Genomic DNA, 17,598 nt, shown 5'->3' on the forward strand with positions numbered 1-17,598 from the left:
GATTGTTTCTTGTCTGGTGTTCCCCTGCTTTTGAGTGTTGTTCTTTATTTACTGTTATGATTTTAGAGTTTTTAATACTGGTAGCCAGATTTTGTTCATTTTACTAGTTTCTTCCTTTTTGTTGAAATTGTCCACATGCTTGTGAATTTCAATGGTTTCTGACATGGTAGTTGTTAGGGTGGTTCAGCATTTCTGTGTTCTCAAATAATATGCTATGTCCAGGTTGGTTTATCAGGTGCTCTGCTTTGCTGAACGTAGCATTTGTTGGATTTTCTTAGTGGATCTGTAGATTGTTTGTAAGTTGTTTTTCTTCATCAGCTTCCCTACGTGGCCAGTGGTTCCCTTCATGTATGATAAGAACATTTTTCCTCTGGTTGGATCTTTGTCTTTGCTCTCATGGCTTGTTCTTGGTCTATACCATAGAAGACAGCAGCAATCTATATACATTTATTTTTAAAGGAAAGAAATTATACCTGTTTTCTTAAAATAAATTTCTCTTTTTAAAAATTAGGGAATGTATTCCAGATGTCCAGCGCAATATCAAGGTATAATGCGCAGAGCCAAACATATCACAAAATTCAAAAAATCTATAAAAAGAAGGGGTTACTATAATGCCATCCAGATCTAAAATGGTTTGTATCTATCTGAATTAACACCAGCTCATTAGCATGATTCTGGAAACAAAACAAAAAAACCAAACATATGTCATTACAACAAGATAAGTCTAGCTCGATCAACATCAATGTCATCATCACCATTATTATTTCCTTCCCTATTTCATAACCTCAGGTTTAGGACTAAACCTGCCCAGCTATTTTTAAAAGACAGTCCCGTGTACACTCCATTGAAAAATCAATGGCCACATCTACACTGCCATATAATGCAGTGTATTAACTGAAATATGGGTGTATCTGTTTCCTCAAAACAACCCTGTAACTGAAAAAAAAATCATCTGAAGTCGAGAAAAAAAAACAAACCCAGATCATAGTCAGTCACTGCTAACTAGGGAAAATATTGGATCCAGCACCACACTGCAAATGCAAATCTGCTTCTTCATCAGAATGAACTGTTACAGAGAGAAATATTGTACTGTGGCTTGAAAAATAATTATGTCTTTCCTGCTATATGACCTGAAATATAATATTGTACTTTCCAAAAAATTTATATTTTGGATTAAAAACAATAATAATTTAGTTTACCAATCTGAGTTCTGAATAAAATAAGAAAAGTTCATCCATCAAAAGCATCGACTCCCTGCTGAAGCCTGCCAAGTCACTAGATATACTACAAAAAGATCCCAGAGTTTGTGCCAGAGGTTTCATTTTGCATTCAGTACACTCATAGCCTTCAGATGCAATGCTCATTCAAGAAGCTTTGTGCTTTTAGATACAACAAAAGAATGAACTTTGTTGTTTATTTCTTACAAAATAAGGAAAATACATAGAAAACAAAGACTAGTTACTTTTCACAGATCTGACATCTTCTGTTTACATGTAATATGGATAATGTCATTTAAGTATATTACAATATTTACTGAATAACATCTGAAATTAAACATACAACTAAATGTGTACTGGGATTTAAGACCTGAAAAAATCTTCAGTTTTTGCAATTTATTAATGGGCAATATGAGGTTTCTATCAAGAATTTTATATAGCCTCATAGATCTCTGAGTAATGTCCACCATGGAATCAAATCTCATTCAGCAAGTGAATTTTCCCTTCACTATATATTCTGTAATGATTACAAATCACAGACATAGAAAACTGAAAATGACCTAAAACAATTATTGAAGTATCAAGAAAAAGGGTAGAACTTGTTCAAGACCTATTTGCATTTTGATGGCATCAGCATTGGATATGTTCTCATGTACTCTTCAGTGAAAATGTGTGCTTGCAATTGTACTATTTTATTCATTTATTTTGTCCTATAGTTTTAATTTGCCTCTGTACAGGCAAAATAACTCATGAAGGTCTTTTCCAAGAAAAACTCATTCAGCATTTATAATATGTTGTAAACAAATTCTACTGAGAAGCTACAATATCAGCAAGAACGTCCTCAGTACATGTAGTATGTTATAGGCCTGGGTAACAACGGAAAGATTTGTTTCTAAAATCGATTCGTTTTTTGGGGGTTTTTGCATTTCGATATTTAAAATAATTACAAAATTTTCCTTTTAAAAAGTTCGATATTTACGAAATTTCGTAAATGGTAAAAAAATAACGAATCGATTTCCGAAACAATAACGAATCGATTCGTTAATGGCGGACGCGACCGCGAAATACGCTAAAAAACCTCCAAAAACTTCTGAAGCTTCCCTCTCCCTCTGTTGTTGACTGTTGGTGTGATATTATAATTTTTTTTCACTAATTAAACCATAAAACTGGCCCAGACATGCGGAAATAATAACGAAACGACCTCAGAACAATAACGAAACAAATACAATACTGAAATACGAAGCATTTACAAAACGTCTTTAAAAATTCGTTTTTTTAAAAAAAATTGCTCCAGAATGGTTCGTTATCGCTTCGTAATCAACAAAATTAACGAATTATTAACGAATTATGAATTAACGAAACGAAACCGCCCAGCCCTAGTATGTTAGTATTATTTAATGTGCTTAAGTTAACAGCAGCCTTGAACCTTCAGCAAAGATGATATTGCAACAACAAGAAAAAGAAGAAGAAATTCTTACTGGGAAACCTAATTCAGATCTTTGCTTACTACAAAGCCTGAATGTGCTGAATTACATTTTAAGCAGTTATTTTGTATTTCAGAGTCCTTAGGCATTACACAGAAACTCAATACCAAATATACATAATCTTTTTTTCTATTTTATAGCAGTCATATTTGCATTAAACAACAATATATTAGTTGACCCTGAATGCATATGTTCATATCTTAGAAAATTCTTAGTAGTTGCAATCCTTTCTATAAAGAACATATTAACTGATACAAGTTTCCACTGATGTCAGGATACATAAATACCAAGCAAGTCAAATTAGTAGATTTGCTTGTTGTACGCGTATAGACTTAAAATGTAGTATAGTGAGTTTGTGTTGGGTTTTGGTTGTTGTTCAAAATAAAAAGCTCATGATCAGTAGACTTCTGATTTCTGTCAACTGGAAATTATTTTACAAACAACTACCTAAAATAAACATCTTCAGCAAAAGCAAACAGAACACACAATCAAGTATCTTGAACAGGATAACTGAGTGTGAAGTATTTAGATATAACAAGAAATGAGGCATGGAGAGAGGATACTCATGTGTACCTTCTAAATCTCTGGTATTATTTCCAAAGTTATGGTTTCATACCTCTCTGAAAAGTGAAACAAAATAGGTATTCTCAGTATACTTCTTTAAATGTCATATTGAGTGTATATAAAGATGATAAACGGTTTCTCACACTTTCCTCTCCTGTGCTTGCACTTTAGCACCCACATCTGAAATGTGCAAAGGCCGACTGCATAGAGATATGAAATATTTTAGGAAGGATGCATAACTGGATGCTACACTCCAATACTTCATCCCTTTTACAGTACTAGGTTACCAGGCATTCAAATCAGTTACCAGCTGTTTAACAATTCTGTAATAGCTGGTCAGAATATTATTATGCATCTTGCAATCACACAAATCAAGCCTGTCTATGTAGCTTGTTATAATTTACCAATGAAACATCTCCTGTAAAAATATATTATGAATTGGTAGACAATTTGTAAACGTTGTCTAAAATGAAGGGTTACAACTACTACTTCAAAGCCTGAGCAAAGGAAAGGTCTGGAAACTTTGTCACACAGATGGGGTTATGAACATATTTAGAAATTATGGACCTAATATACCAAAATCTGCAAAATAGTTTGATTCTGTCAGTGCATCCACCATTCTCTTTAGGCATTACATGTACCATGACTACCCTACTGATCTAATATATACTGGAAAAATGAATGTGGATTCTGTGAAGCTTTATAAAAAAAATGAACTAGGCTAATTCAGCATTATAAGACAGGTGTTAAATTCCACATTTGTCTAACATGTGACTAATCCAGCTGAACACACCCTACAAATCAAGTATGGTGGGCCAGCAGAGGCTCAGTAAATCATTTTTTCTACCTGGCTGTGACTTTAAAACAATAGGCACTGTCAAGCACTGGCAGGTAGAAAGACGTAACGCCTATTGGTCTTGGATAAGTGGAACTAGTTTAATATAACTCACTGACATGTATGATGGTCTCCTTTCTACTGTTAAACTTCATATTTTCCTGCCTTTGGTGACTGTCCCAATTGGGTTTTGTCAGTCATAAATCAATCTGACATGGCTGGTTAGTTTCACAACTTCTTTCCTGGCCCATCTGGAATAAAGTATAATTGGAGCATCTGAGGTAAGTTCAGGCCAGGTCCTGACTTTTGTAAGTTTATTGTTTGTTTGTATTTAAAATTAAAATAAATTTGATCCAATGTGGCCTTCATTCTACTGTATTATTTTATGTGCACCACTGACCCCTACTGAATTAGATATGCATAAGATTCCAGAATTCTTCTTCTGCTCGAATGGAAAAGTCAGCTGTCTTTTGCTTTGCCTGAGATGACTTCGTGATTTTTTGCTTGATACATAACACAACTAACCAAGAAGTTACTGAGTTTCTAAATAATTGGAAATAACAAAACAAGTGAAGCACACCTCTAGCATTCTCCCTGTTTATAAGTATGATTGTTTACTATACCTTCAAATGAAGTGATATGTGATTACATTAGCATATCTTTTTAAAAGCAAATAGTAGCCACTAAGCCAAAACTGACTAAAACTAGGGAAGGTTGATCACTTTCACATGTCATTCTGCAGACCAGAACTTTAGAAGGGGAAGGTCGTTCCTTCCTGTTGCAGTCCCAACAAAAGCCATTCCCTACAAAGATACTACATACTCTGGGAGGTAATATCCCAGCTACAACACCATTCTATGAAGTTTCTCTCATTATCCTGCTCAGACCTGATCGTTGTCCTCTGCCAAATGGGATCTGGTATTTAACAACATCTGGAGATTCTGCCTCTTTCCTTGCATTATTATTGTTATTATATTTTGACAGAAACTCTATTCACTTGTTTACTTCATGTGCTGAATCAAGGCCAACCTTTCTGTGGTCCCAGTTCCATATGTTTTGTCTCAAGGGGAAATGTCAAAACTGAGCTGGAGATGCATAGGCACTGCTTGTATGTAGAATTCTCCACCTTCTACATGATGAGACTGATGTCATTGGAGAAGGAAAGGAGTGGAGTTCACACAATCAATTTTTCATATATTATTTCACATACTTTGTAAATGAATAAATTAGTCTAGGGAGACAACGCTAAATACAAACCTAAAATATATCTAAATGAATTATGGAACTTACAATAAAATTTACAGTAAATTTTTTTCATGCATGTGTGATTCAAGTAATTAAATGGTTTATATTGTTTTACTTCCAAACTGTTTAACTAGTAGGTTGAGTGGGACACCACAAATTCTACCATATATTTTTCTGTCCACAGAGCAGGTGGACACTTGATCATAAAGTAGATGGTTATGTAACTTCTTCACATTACTAATATTGACCCTTTTTTTCATTCTTTGCAGATATATACCAATCTTTACAGAATAAAAGGTGGCAATGCATACATCTATAGACACTGCCATGTGAGTTGTTGAATAAGAAAAAATGAGCTTTTACTAGTGAAAAGCCACTACCTAGGAAATGGCATCTTAATTCATTCTTTTTTTTTTTCAGGTATTCCACTCCCCAAGCAAAATAAATGGATCAATTTTTTACAACAACAAAATAAAATATCAGTGTAGCAATATTTGTAAATCAATGTGTAAAATTGCAAATCTCTTTAAAATGGTGCTTCTCTGTTCACCTGATATGGAGGACCCCAAAGAGCCAGGAACAAGTATTGCATCTGTGCTGATAGGTTACTACTGCTTCCTTCTTTCTAGAAAATTGAGAGGGATCAACAGCCAGTGACTCAAAGGCTGGCAACAATTCAAGGACCACCACTTTTGAGTAGCACTAATCTAAAAGGTATTTGTCAAATCTGCAATCTCTGCTCAGAAATCTAGAGCAGAAATCTACAATAGACTGCAACAGTGCTAAGTAAAACCCACCATTACTATTTTGTAGGAACCCCACTGAAAATGTGAACTATGGAAGCTTCCAATACAAATGATAATGTATGTTTCAGTTTATTGAGAACATTTGGTTTGTGATATGCTACCTTTACTGTATACAATTACACTTGGCCAAACTCCCAACTACAATAAAAGCAATGATTAAATGGGAGACTGATAAGTCAACATTTATGCAAAGTTGATTAACTTCCTATTTGATTAGATTAGACAATTACTTAATCAAATCTATTTGCTAGATACATTGCTCATCGTGAACATGCAACATAATTAATCATACTGAAATATACATTCTAATTCGTTTTGCATAAGAATTTGAAGGAGAAATGCTTATCTATGGATGCTCAACTGTATTATTGAGAAGAACTGAGATTTCCATAACCCATTCTTAATAAACTCTCATCTGCTGTTATCTCAAAAGGAAAAAAAAGGCTTAATTTGGGGACAGGTACCACTTAACAGACATTTGAGAGCTTTAATAAAAATGGAAGAAAAGTCTCTCTGTCAGGGGAAAAATACCTCAGTCTTTCTTGTGGTTAATAATATACTCAAACCTGTTGGCAGAGAGCCCAGCTTTGTATGTATGCATGCATGCATGCATGCATGTATGTATGTATGCTGTCACGCTAGGCAGTAAAAAGTGGAATATTCTCTCATTCAAGCAATAATTAGATCACAGTAAAATCTGCTTAGCTTCAACAAGGTTGCTTGAGCCTACATGTACTTTCAGAACAAACCGAGCACTTGCTTACCTAATGGTTCATGCTCAGCCCTAATTTATCATACTATACTTAACACAATTACTTTACTGTCTGAAAAGTGTTTTAATAAAACAGTACATGTAAAGGCTTACTAATGCTAAAGCACATCAAGGCATTTAAAGAATGCTTTAACAGACACATTGTGGAGACACCCTGGGGGAAAAAGAAGGAAAGGGAATCTGACATTCATACTGAAGATACAACAGCTTACATTCTCCACTGCCTTTACTGTTTTCATGTAAGTAATACACATGGATAGGCACACAGAAATGCAAACAACAAATATATTGCTCTCATGCATATCTCATTTTATATATGTTTTTCACTAACATGATTATATACTCCTCTAGACTTTAATTACTCCACTCCCTGCACCCCCACCCCAAAAAGCTCATCTTCTCACTTCTGTATTTGTCCTACGTTTCAGAAACTGTCCTGAGCCTAATAGGAACTCTACCTCACCTGTCCTTCATTCTTGGAAAGAGTAAAGGTCTGTTCAAGCACTCTTCACCATGCTTTCTTGAACATGGGAGCAAGGGAAATTCACATTCTGCCCCTCAAGCATGATATGCAACATGTCTCAAAAGAAGAGGTTCCACAGGATATGGAGAAAATGTGGAAATGCCTGAAACAGACTTAAGTACCACACACTCCAATGACTTTTACAAGTGTATATAGCACTGCATTTGTGCACACCATGGCATTGTATGTGAACACATGCTCCTCCCCCATTCTATACTGCCATATAATCCAGTTCAAAGCAGATAATCCGGATTTTATATGGCAATGTGGAAAGAGACTAGATCTCTCCAAAGCTGATCACTATGGTTAAAGATCCTTCCAGAAGGAAAATACACAACTCTAGAAACCAACCCTTGTAACACAATTCCCAAAACAAAGTGAGTCGTCTGTCACAGGAGGTCTCTGCTTGATAATAGCTGGGTTGTGACCATTATTCTGAACTGTGGATACCTAGAAGAGTAAACATCCATCTCACCTTTGTCCTTAAAAACAAAAGGATTCATACATGCAGATTCATTATTCATGGAGAGCAACGTCTTATGGTGACTTGCTCCATCTACATGGCCATTTAAAATCTAGATTATATGCTTTGAACTGGACTATATTAGTCTGCACTACCACATAATCCAGTTCAAAGCAGAGAATCTGGATTTTATATGGCAGCGTAGAAGGGGACTAAGATTGAGCACCACAAATTGAGCATTTATATCTTTAAAAGTTATCGCTTTAGTCAAAGACTTCTACAAAACATACAACTGTATTTTTTATGTCTTGCATCACAAAAATTTTTTGTTTTCCTATAAAGCAGGACATAAAAATACAGATTTCAATTTGAAAATCACTACCATCAATACTGTAAAAGAGCTGTATCTTAATGATAGAAAATGCTCACATAAGTTTTCAGGTTCAGTTTTGAGCATCTCTCTCTATAGGCTCTGAAGAGCTTTTGCCTAAAACAAATAAAACTAAATAACGAGTACTGACAATATTGAGGCAGACCAATGGTATGAACTGGAAAGAAGTTATTGCTTACTTTTTTTCTTTTTTAAAAAACAGTACTAGTTCGCACATCTAATTATCGACAGTCAAATACTATAAACATATGGTGAAGTGGCACAATGTATAAACTAAAACTTCATTTTGCAAGGAAAAAACCAGGGGTGCACTGCTACATATCTGGAAAGACTGTGGGCCCTTCCACACAGACATATAACCCAGAATATCAAGGCAGATAATCCACAATATCTGCTTTGAACTGGGTTATCTGAGTCCACACTTCTATATTAGGCCTGGGCGGTTTTGTTCGTTAATTTTGTAATTCATTAAATATTCGTTATTTTTAGCAATTACAAAACGATTACAAAACATATTTTCAAACCCGGAAGTGTTTTTAAATATCGAAACGGCATCCTCTATCTTTTTTACGGGCTTCCGCCTGTTTCGGAAATGATGTTTTAGGGATGGAGGATGCTGGGTGCGCTGGGAGCCAATCCTGCGCTCCCAAGCACCGTGGCTGATTGTGATTGGGCGGGCTGCCCTTTAAAAGCGGCTCCGCGTGGCCACATTGCTCATTGCTGGGGAAGGCGAGGAGACGGGAGGTTCGGGAGGGAGGCTTGGCTTGCATTCATTCATTGCTTGCATTCATTCATTCCCTGGCCTGGGAGCAGCGGGGAGGCTTTGCCGTTCGCTCCACAACAGGGCAAGCATTTTTAAATATTTCTGAAAAATATCTTTCTTTGATTCTTAAAAAAATTCAAAAAATATTCTAAAAAAAGAAAAGACCCTTGTGTGCCTGTGTGTGAGAGTTTGTCCCTGTCCTGTGGCTGTGTTCGCTCCACAACAGGGCAAGCATTGTTAATTTTCCATTTTTAAATATTTCTGATAAATATTTCTTTTCTAACGAATCGATTCATTGCCACCTTAACGAATCGACCCCCATCTTCATAACGAAGTTTCAGAGGTGATTTGCGCATGCGCGGGGGGTCCGCCATCTTAACGAATCGATTCGTTAATATTAACGAAATTTCGTAAATACTGAACTTTTTTAAAGGAAAGTTTTGTAATTATTTTAAATATCGAAACGCAAAAAACCCCCAAATACAAATCGATTTTAGAAACAAATTTTTGCGTTGTTACCCAGGCCTATTCTATATAACCCAGTTCAAAACAGTTAATGTGGGATTTTATACAGCTGTGTGGAAGGGGCCTGTATCATCTCTTTCAGTTGTAACTTTATATGATTTGAAGAACCTGAAGAGCTATGCAATGGGGAAGGGATAGAAAGAAATGAGTCAGAAAAGACAGCTTGCTGTAAGCAATGTAACTAGGGAAGTTTCAGGCCTGGCATTCCTCTCTTGCCCTCCAGTTTTAGGAAGCATATATTGTGGGGATTTGAGGGCGAAGATCCCACACATTGGATTAATCTCTGATGCAGATACAGAATGTTACTATAATTCTTCCCTTTTGCTGACATATCATATCAAAGTTCAAATTCTGGAGAAATATTAGCTATGGATTGTGCACTGGCCTCACAGAAGAGTGAGATGCAACTTTGTGTCTTTGAAAAGAAGAATATAATGACTTATTGCTCTTTCAGAAGCAATTACAACAGAGGTAAATTTAAAAATGATGTAATCTTCCCAAATTGCTCTACTCGCTTGCCATGCTTAATAGTATATTGTGTACACATTTGAAAATTGTTGGGTTAAGGAAAAACACCTTAAACTTCCAAAAGGACATTTTAAAGGACCAATAACAAAATATGTCGTTTGCTATACTAGCATAAATCAAAGTATTAAACATCATATTAATGTAAGTTCTATGGTTTCTACCACTAAAATACCACCTATGGAAAGAGAGAGAAAAATAATGATAAAATAATGGAAAACTGGATCACTCCTGAAATATATTCGTTCAACATCTATCCAAATCCAAATTTCCTAATAAACATTCAAGAGCATCCAGATACAAGTTTTGTCTACTTCAAAGGAATTAAAATGTGGAATAGTCATTAGATCCTTTAATTGAGTCCCACTTCATTTCTGAAATCTCCTGCATGTCCAAATTTGGTTCTAAACTGAAGATGTATTTGCATTCAAAGCACAACTCCCTTCAGATGTACTCCAAAATAGTCATTCCAAGATCCAAAAAGTCAATATAGAGAAAGAAGTACTATGTATTTCATGGACGCACAAGTCAGATCACAGCCTATTTCTTCTACAGCACATTTATCATATTTTTATCTTGTCCTTAGTCCAAAGAGCAGAGTGTGGCATATATGATTCACTCTTTTTTCTCCCTCAATAACTTGGTGGGTAAAAACGATGCTGAGAAAAAGTCACTCCCCCCAAGATAGCTGAGTAAAAGTAACTCAAGTCATCAGGAATATTGTGCTCAATAAAGTAAAGCTTAAATCATAACCATACCCATACTATAGTATGTGCTTGCAAATATGTCTGCAGACTATACAAAATCCCATGAAGCAATAAAGGAATTGCCTTAGGTGGCAGATGCTGGGGAGCAGTGGCAGATTCCAGTCATTTCCCTCACTTTCAGGACAAAGCACTATGTATGCCTTAAGCAAGTCTGCTGATAGCTGGTATAGTGAAACATGTTTGAATTGCCATTATTGAAATAAAATTCAATTCCCCTTCAATTCCTACAGAAGTCAGCTTCTGTAATGAAACAAAGAGACAAGTTCTCTTAAGTATTCTTATGTTGTGGCACTAAACCCCAAACAAGGTTTTTGTTTTGTTTTTGTGAGATGAGCTGAAAACACATCATCAAAATAATGGCTTATTATGACACACTTATCTAACAAAGCAGCTATAGATTAAGCCAATGGAATTCAGTATTTTTGAAACCATTATGTATATAGAAAACTCTATGCACTGAATACTTCCTGTCTTTTTATTTCTGCTGTCCTTTGTATTTTTTTTACTTAATTTGAAGGCTAATTAAATTATTCTCTCTGTACAGGATGTACCTCTTATTTCAACTTGAATACTCCAAACAACAAACAGGAGACAGGTAGATACCTGAAAAAATGCAGTGACATATAGTATGCTCTTAGCATCTTACACCAAGGACAGAAAAAAAATTAATTTATTCCTTCATGTTCATGCTAATAATTTGAACAGTGTCCCTAAACCTCTCTGCCGACATATAACTGATAATTGGGAAAATGTCTACAATAATATGAACAAAAGCATACAGCTACACGTCCAGTCCACACAACTAAACTTATATACCAAAGATATTGGGCCATATTATTTATATTGTGTCATTCATATACAACTAACCAGACAGAAGAGACAACAGGCATATAAAAATAGTATTTTAGTTAGATACAGCTTTTAAAAAATCCTCACCCCTGCTTGATGACTTCTACCTTCAAAAATTCTTTCTTCCATGCAAGTTGAAGGTATTTGTTATTCCTGTTATATTCTGCACCACATGTATATGGTTCCCTTGAATACATTTGTCGACTTCTTATTAATAAAATAGCATATTTTCAGCAAAAATCCAGGCCACAATAAACTGATCAATTACCTCAGGTGGAAAACTTGTTTCCCACCCAGATTAACAGAAAGACATTCAGGTCCCACTTCAGCTAAAGAGTTTGCATGTATTTGCAGATTAAGAGAATAAACAAATATGTGATTTATCTTAAACTATTAAGACTACAGTGCTGCAGCACTACAACACAATAGGAGAGCAGGATAACTAAGACCATCTTCAGCAAAATATTTTTTAAAGATTAAGAGAATCCTCTTGGCTTTTCCTTCATCTGATTTGACTGAATGAGCAACACTACTTACATCATCACTTTACTAAACTGCATTCAGGTCAAAGTCATTGAATGTTTTCCAGTGTAGCATGCACAAAGCAAATTGACTCTCAGAGACCACCTGATGTCAGCTTCCTCAAGAGTCCCCCTGAGACATGACAAGGGAATAAATGAGTCACTGTCTCTCATCTGGAGGTAATGACCTACTCATTGCGTAATGTATGAGGCAGCCCGGGGTGCTGGGTCAGGTGAGATTAGCAATGGAAATGTAGGCAGGAGTTCTCTAGTGTTCAATGTAGTACATGGGATGCAAAAAAAAAAAGGCATTTCATATAGACTGGATTCTAAGATGGCACAAAACAATCTACATTTTCTCATAATTATGAAGAAATAATACCTATCTTGCTATGGTCTTGGGAAACGGAATTCATATTTAGCTATTAAAGACTGCACCATGAAATTATTATTATTATTATTATTATTATTATTATTATGTCTCTAAAATCTAAGATAATGTCTGCTACAGTACAATAAATACTAGAGCAGGCATAGGCAAACTTCAGTCCTCCAGGTGTCCCAGTCAGCTTATTGGCTGTTAGGAATTGTGGCAGTTGGAGTACAAAATACCCAGAGAGCTGAAGTTTGCCCATGCCTGTACTAGAGAATCTAGTTATTGGAGAGTTATGCCCATTTCTTTGGATCTATGGAACCTTTTCAGACAAAACACTTTTAATTATTTTCTGCTTGTGGACTGGAGGTTGTCTGATTAACCTCAAGGTAATAACTTTTAAATGCTCTATGCCCAACATTTCTTAAACCAAGTCCAAAATAATTTACTATAAATGAAATGTCTCTCTATATTCTTTCCCATGCATAAATACAGTTGGTTGTTTTTCATGACTGGTAGAGTCAAATGTTAAGGCTGTTTCAGATGGATTATAGAGTCTAATAGTCATTTTAGACTGCCCAGAAGTTACAGGAATAAAGATTCTACCCAAGCAGGTTTGCTGTTGTTTCTAATTGTCAACGACAGCTACACTTCACTTGCCTGGAGCTATTCAATTAACATATCACCACTACACAAAGTATTATAATATATTCGTTTCTCAACAAGACAAAAGTATATCATACTCCAGCTCAGAAACTTGATTTCCCAATCAGTTCTCTAGAGCATCTGCAGTATGGGATGTGTGGATGGGGACAGCTAAAAATAAACCATCTCCCCTCTTGCCTCTTTTGCACCAAGTTTTATGGAACATTTCTTGTTGCAAACCAGATTAAGAAGTAATTGGAAGGCAGAAGACAATGTCTTCAAGAGGAGCAAAAATCCCACATAGTTTGTACCCTGAAATATCACTATGGTAACATTTAAACAGGGCACAGAAAACTCTAGGATTCTGCACTGGCTTCCTTGGATACCAAATGCAATCCCCCCTCTCTGGCTTTGGGCTTTTTCTCCTTGTAATTTCTCTCTCACCACAAGTGGTCAATTACAATCAAATAGCTTATACTCATATCTTTTCCATGTAAAAGTTGACCATACAATAGTTAAGCAAACATACATGAATTACTGAAAGAGATCAGCATGAATAACTTAGAAATGTTTCAAAGCCTTTCTTCTGTTATGGGATAAAATTGTTATCCAAATCAATATGAAAAAGTACAAGTCAAAGAATAGAGGATTTACCAAGCTCTTTGGTTAGCCTGGAGAAGTCAATATTCCACCCTTTTTTGCCCCAGTGGCGGTGGTGGTAAATAAAGTTGCTTTTCTTTTGTATGCTTAGATAAATCACAACCTAACATCACATCTCTCAGCCTTTTGCCAAGTGAAATAAATCCTGCTTAAAAAGAAAACAGGCTGCTCACATTAAAGGGTCTATTGCTGTAAATAATAGCTTGTAGGATCAAGATCTCCATGGCTAGTAAACCACTGCCACTATCAATTAATTTGGTTCATTCTGTTGATTTTTATTTTTGTTCTTTGAAAAGTTGTCAATGCAATTAACTTACAACATTTTCCCAATATTGGTTATTCTTACTAACACCCCACCCCAAGTCCTGTCCCCCAACCCATAACTAAGATACATACACTTTGGTGAAGAAAGATGGGCTCTTATACTGCAGTTACTCAGATTATCCTTTGCTAAAGTGAGGCATGAGTTCACTCCTCAGCAATGTTTATTTAAGTGTTTTTAAGTCGCATTGTCCATACTTTAAAGAAAAGAGAACCCTTGTAAAAATCAACTTATAGCTCTCAAGTTCCTGATGATCCACATACATACCAGTACATCATGTAGAATACACACTACTCCGTGTTCATGCCTTCAATTCTTAAGGAATTGAATTAAGAGTTTAAATCTATGGTTGTCTTGTGTTAACTTCTGATTTCATTAATGTGTGCAATTGCTTCCATTAATCTTAAGCATCAAAGCAGGAACCAGGGCTGTAGCGGGATGGGGGGTTAAAGAAAAAGCTGGTTTACTCATGAATTTTAATTGGTTAACCAAATCCCCATGCTAAGTCTATGAGAAGCAAAAATTAAATTGATTTAATTAAGTCTATATAAAATATAGAATGAACCATACTATTTAAATTATTTTGTGTTATGAATACTCTTCATGATTTGCTAAACCCCCCCCCCCCCCCCCCGCTACAAAGCTGGCAAGGACCTTTAGAAATGTTGCTGTACTACATGCTTATATAAAACACATTAAAATGCTCTTGATTGAAAATGCATATACACCAAACAACTATGTAAATGTTCTAACACTTTCACTGGCTTTTGAAACAGAACCAAGAAAAAGCTGAACTTCTCCCTAAAAGGAAGTTCATGCAGTCTGTACAAATATGAAATTATTACATTTGAGGCATGTTTTCCCTCACTGATTATCAGACTGCTAAGTATTATTTCCATTTTTAGATTAAATACTTTTTTATCCTCTCAAGAAAAAATGATAAACAATTTTTAGAGGCAATGCTTGCTCCTTTTCACTGGCAACTTGTGCATTTTTATACACAAAATTGTTCTCTATTTACATGCTGCAGGCTGTCACTTTTCTTAGCTGCTTGTTGTAATTACAGAATAGCTTACCCTTTTCTGCTGGGGAAAAAAGTAGGAAGGCATATTGGCTAATAATCAGATGTTGATGAATGTTACACTTATATTCTGATACAAGCAATAGAAAACAAAGTCATCCAGATAAAATTTCCTCCCAAGTGTTTATGGAACTAGTGTTGCTCATACAAAATAAAAAAGAGGGGCAAAGGTTCCTTAGAATATTTTAGGTAGTGTTGCTATACAGACTTGGAAGCCAAAGTCCTCCCATTACAAGACAGAGTGTTGCATTCCTGCCTAGTCCACATGGTTTTAGCTAATACACTAACTGGATTTAACACCTCTGAAAGTACACATCCACCACCATAACTCTACACAGCACTGAGCTTTATTCTTTTTGAATCCCTAGCTTGCCACAACACATACACTCCACTGGTGGCATTTGAGTGCTTAAGTATCACTGCAGCATCCCTGGAACAGAATGGAATGGTAATAGCAATACATTCCTCTCAAATATCAGGATGGCTTTCCTTAATGATCTCGGATTTATGGGATCACAACTCACTCATCCTGTGATAAATCATTATACATGCATACACACCGATTTTGCACCAGCTCCATCTCTATTCCACTATTCGTGCTGATGCACAAGAAGTTCACAGCAGGGCAGAGATTTGTGATACAAATATGCAGGGGCCCATTTGGCACAAATACAGGGGAGGCAGTGGAGGACTTGCTTCACAGCTTGATAAAACTGTTAGTCAGTAGATGTTCCAACATGAAAAAAAAAATCTGAGACTAATAAGAATGCTGATTTCTTGCACTGATCTAACCTAAAGAATTATTATAAGTATAAGTAGTATTTTTATTGGACATCTGTTGAAAACATGGCAGAATCAGGCTTTTTGTGTATGAGTACACTGAGTCCCACAGAAACCTTTGGACGTTAGGTCAAAGATCGACCGCTTTTCACATAATTAATGCTTAAGGGGCATGACCCTTCACCCAAAGCAATGAGATGCCTTTTTAAAAGGAGCAAATGCACTAGTAACCCTTCTCCATAGCTGGAACACTGAAATGTATCTTGAAAATATTTATGCTACCAGATGTTTATTTATGCAAACAAACAACTTAGAATCAGTTCTCCATAGGATAAAAAAAGAAGCAAACTCAATGAAATTGTCCACCCTCCAAAACAGTTACAATGATTACTACATGCCTGGCCCCTTCCACACAGCTGAATAAAATCTCACATTCTCTGCTTTGCACTTGAATATATGGCAGTGTGGACTCAAATAACCCAGTTCGAAGCAGATATTGTAGGATTTCTACCTTGACATTCTGGGTTATATGGCTGTGTGGATGGGCCCCCACTAATTTGCAAGCTCCCCTTTTACCAAATGTGTTGTTATAGTTGTTTAATGTCTTCCTGATTTGCTAAGTTTGCAAATTTAGGTTTTTATGTCACAAGAATGTTCATGTGAAAAGGGTTTATCAGGAAGCCGCAATTAATTGGCGGGCGGGGGGAGGGGGGAAGAAAGTATCACAGAAGAAATCACCCCAAGCCATACATTACTTCCATGATCCTCTATCCATCTAATTTATCTTGTTCCATTTTGAAGAGTTACACCCTCCTTCACTACTGAGATGAGATCTTATTCTTTTGAAAGAGAAAGCCAAGGTAGTGAAGTGGGCACAGTAGCTAACCATCAACCTCCTGGGTGTCCAACTTAACATGTAAGCCTTTCTGAATCACCTCTTTTCTGTGAAATGGCCACACTTCAGGGCCTTTCTTCTTGCATTGGCATATACTCAATATGCAGTCTTGGACATACATATTTGGAATCAAGTCCTTTGAACACAATGGTGTATTGTGTTGTCGAAGGCTTTCATGGCCAGAATCTGACAAAAAACAATCAGGGGCAGTTAATCACCTCCCAACAAAGGATTCCCCCAGGCATGAAGCAGCCAAGCCTTGAAGCTTCAAGGCTATTCAATGCTAATCAAGGTGTTCAATTGCAGCATTCACACTTGCCTCAAACAGAGAAGAGTTCTTTCTCCCACACTGGACATTCCTCAGATATATAAACCCCATTTTCCTAGTTTCCAACAGACCTCACAAACTCTGATGATGCTTGCCATAGATGTGGGTGAAACATCAGAAGAGAATGCATCTGGAACATGGCCATACAGCCTGGAAAACTCACAGCAACCCAATGGTTTATTATTATTATTATTATTATTATTACATGTAATCAGCCCTAATCCTTGGCAGCTGGGAACTACTGAATTCAAAGGGTCTTCTGAG

The 17,598-nt window shown here is 36.1% G+C and overlaps 1 protein-coding gene across 7 annotated transcripts in view; it reads right to left on the bottom strand.

Moving 5' to 3' along the window:
• The window catches only part of LRRC4C (leucine rich repeat containing 4C), a 1,028,842-nt gene that overhangs the window by 196,343 nt on the left and 814,901 nt on the right, over positions 1–17,598 (bottom strand). Inside the window, exon 1 of one of the 7 annotated variants that reach the window (XM_060764625.2) lies at positions 15,892–15,910. The exons of the other annotated variants lie outside the window; for them this stretch is intronic. The gene's annotated coding sequence lies outside the window, so the exon portion shown is untranslated. Of the gene's footprint in view, positions 1–15,891; positions 15,911–17,598 lie in introns of those variants that run through there. 7 annotated transcript variants of the gene reach the window in all.

The sequence above is a fragment of the Anolis sagrei genome, chromosome 1 (assembly GCF_037176765.1).
Source record: "Anolis sagrei isolate rAnoSag1 chromosome 1, rAnoSag1.mat, whole genome shotgun sequence".
Lineage (NCBI taxonomy): Eukaryota > Metazoa > Chordata > Lepidosauria > Squamata > Dactyloidae > Anolis > Anolis sagrei.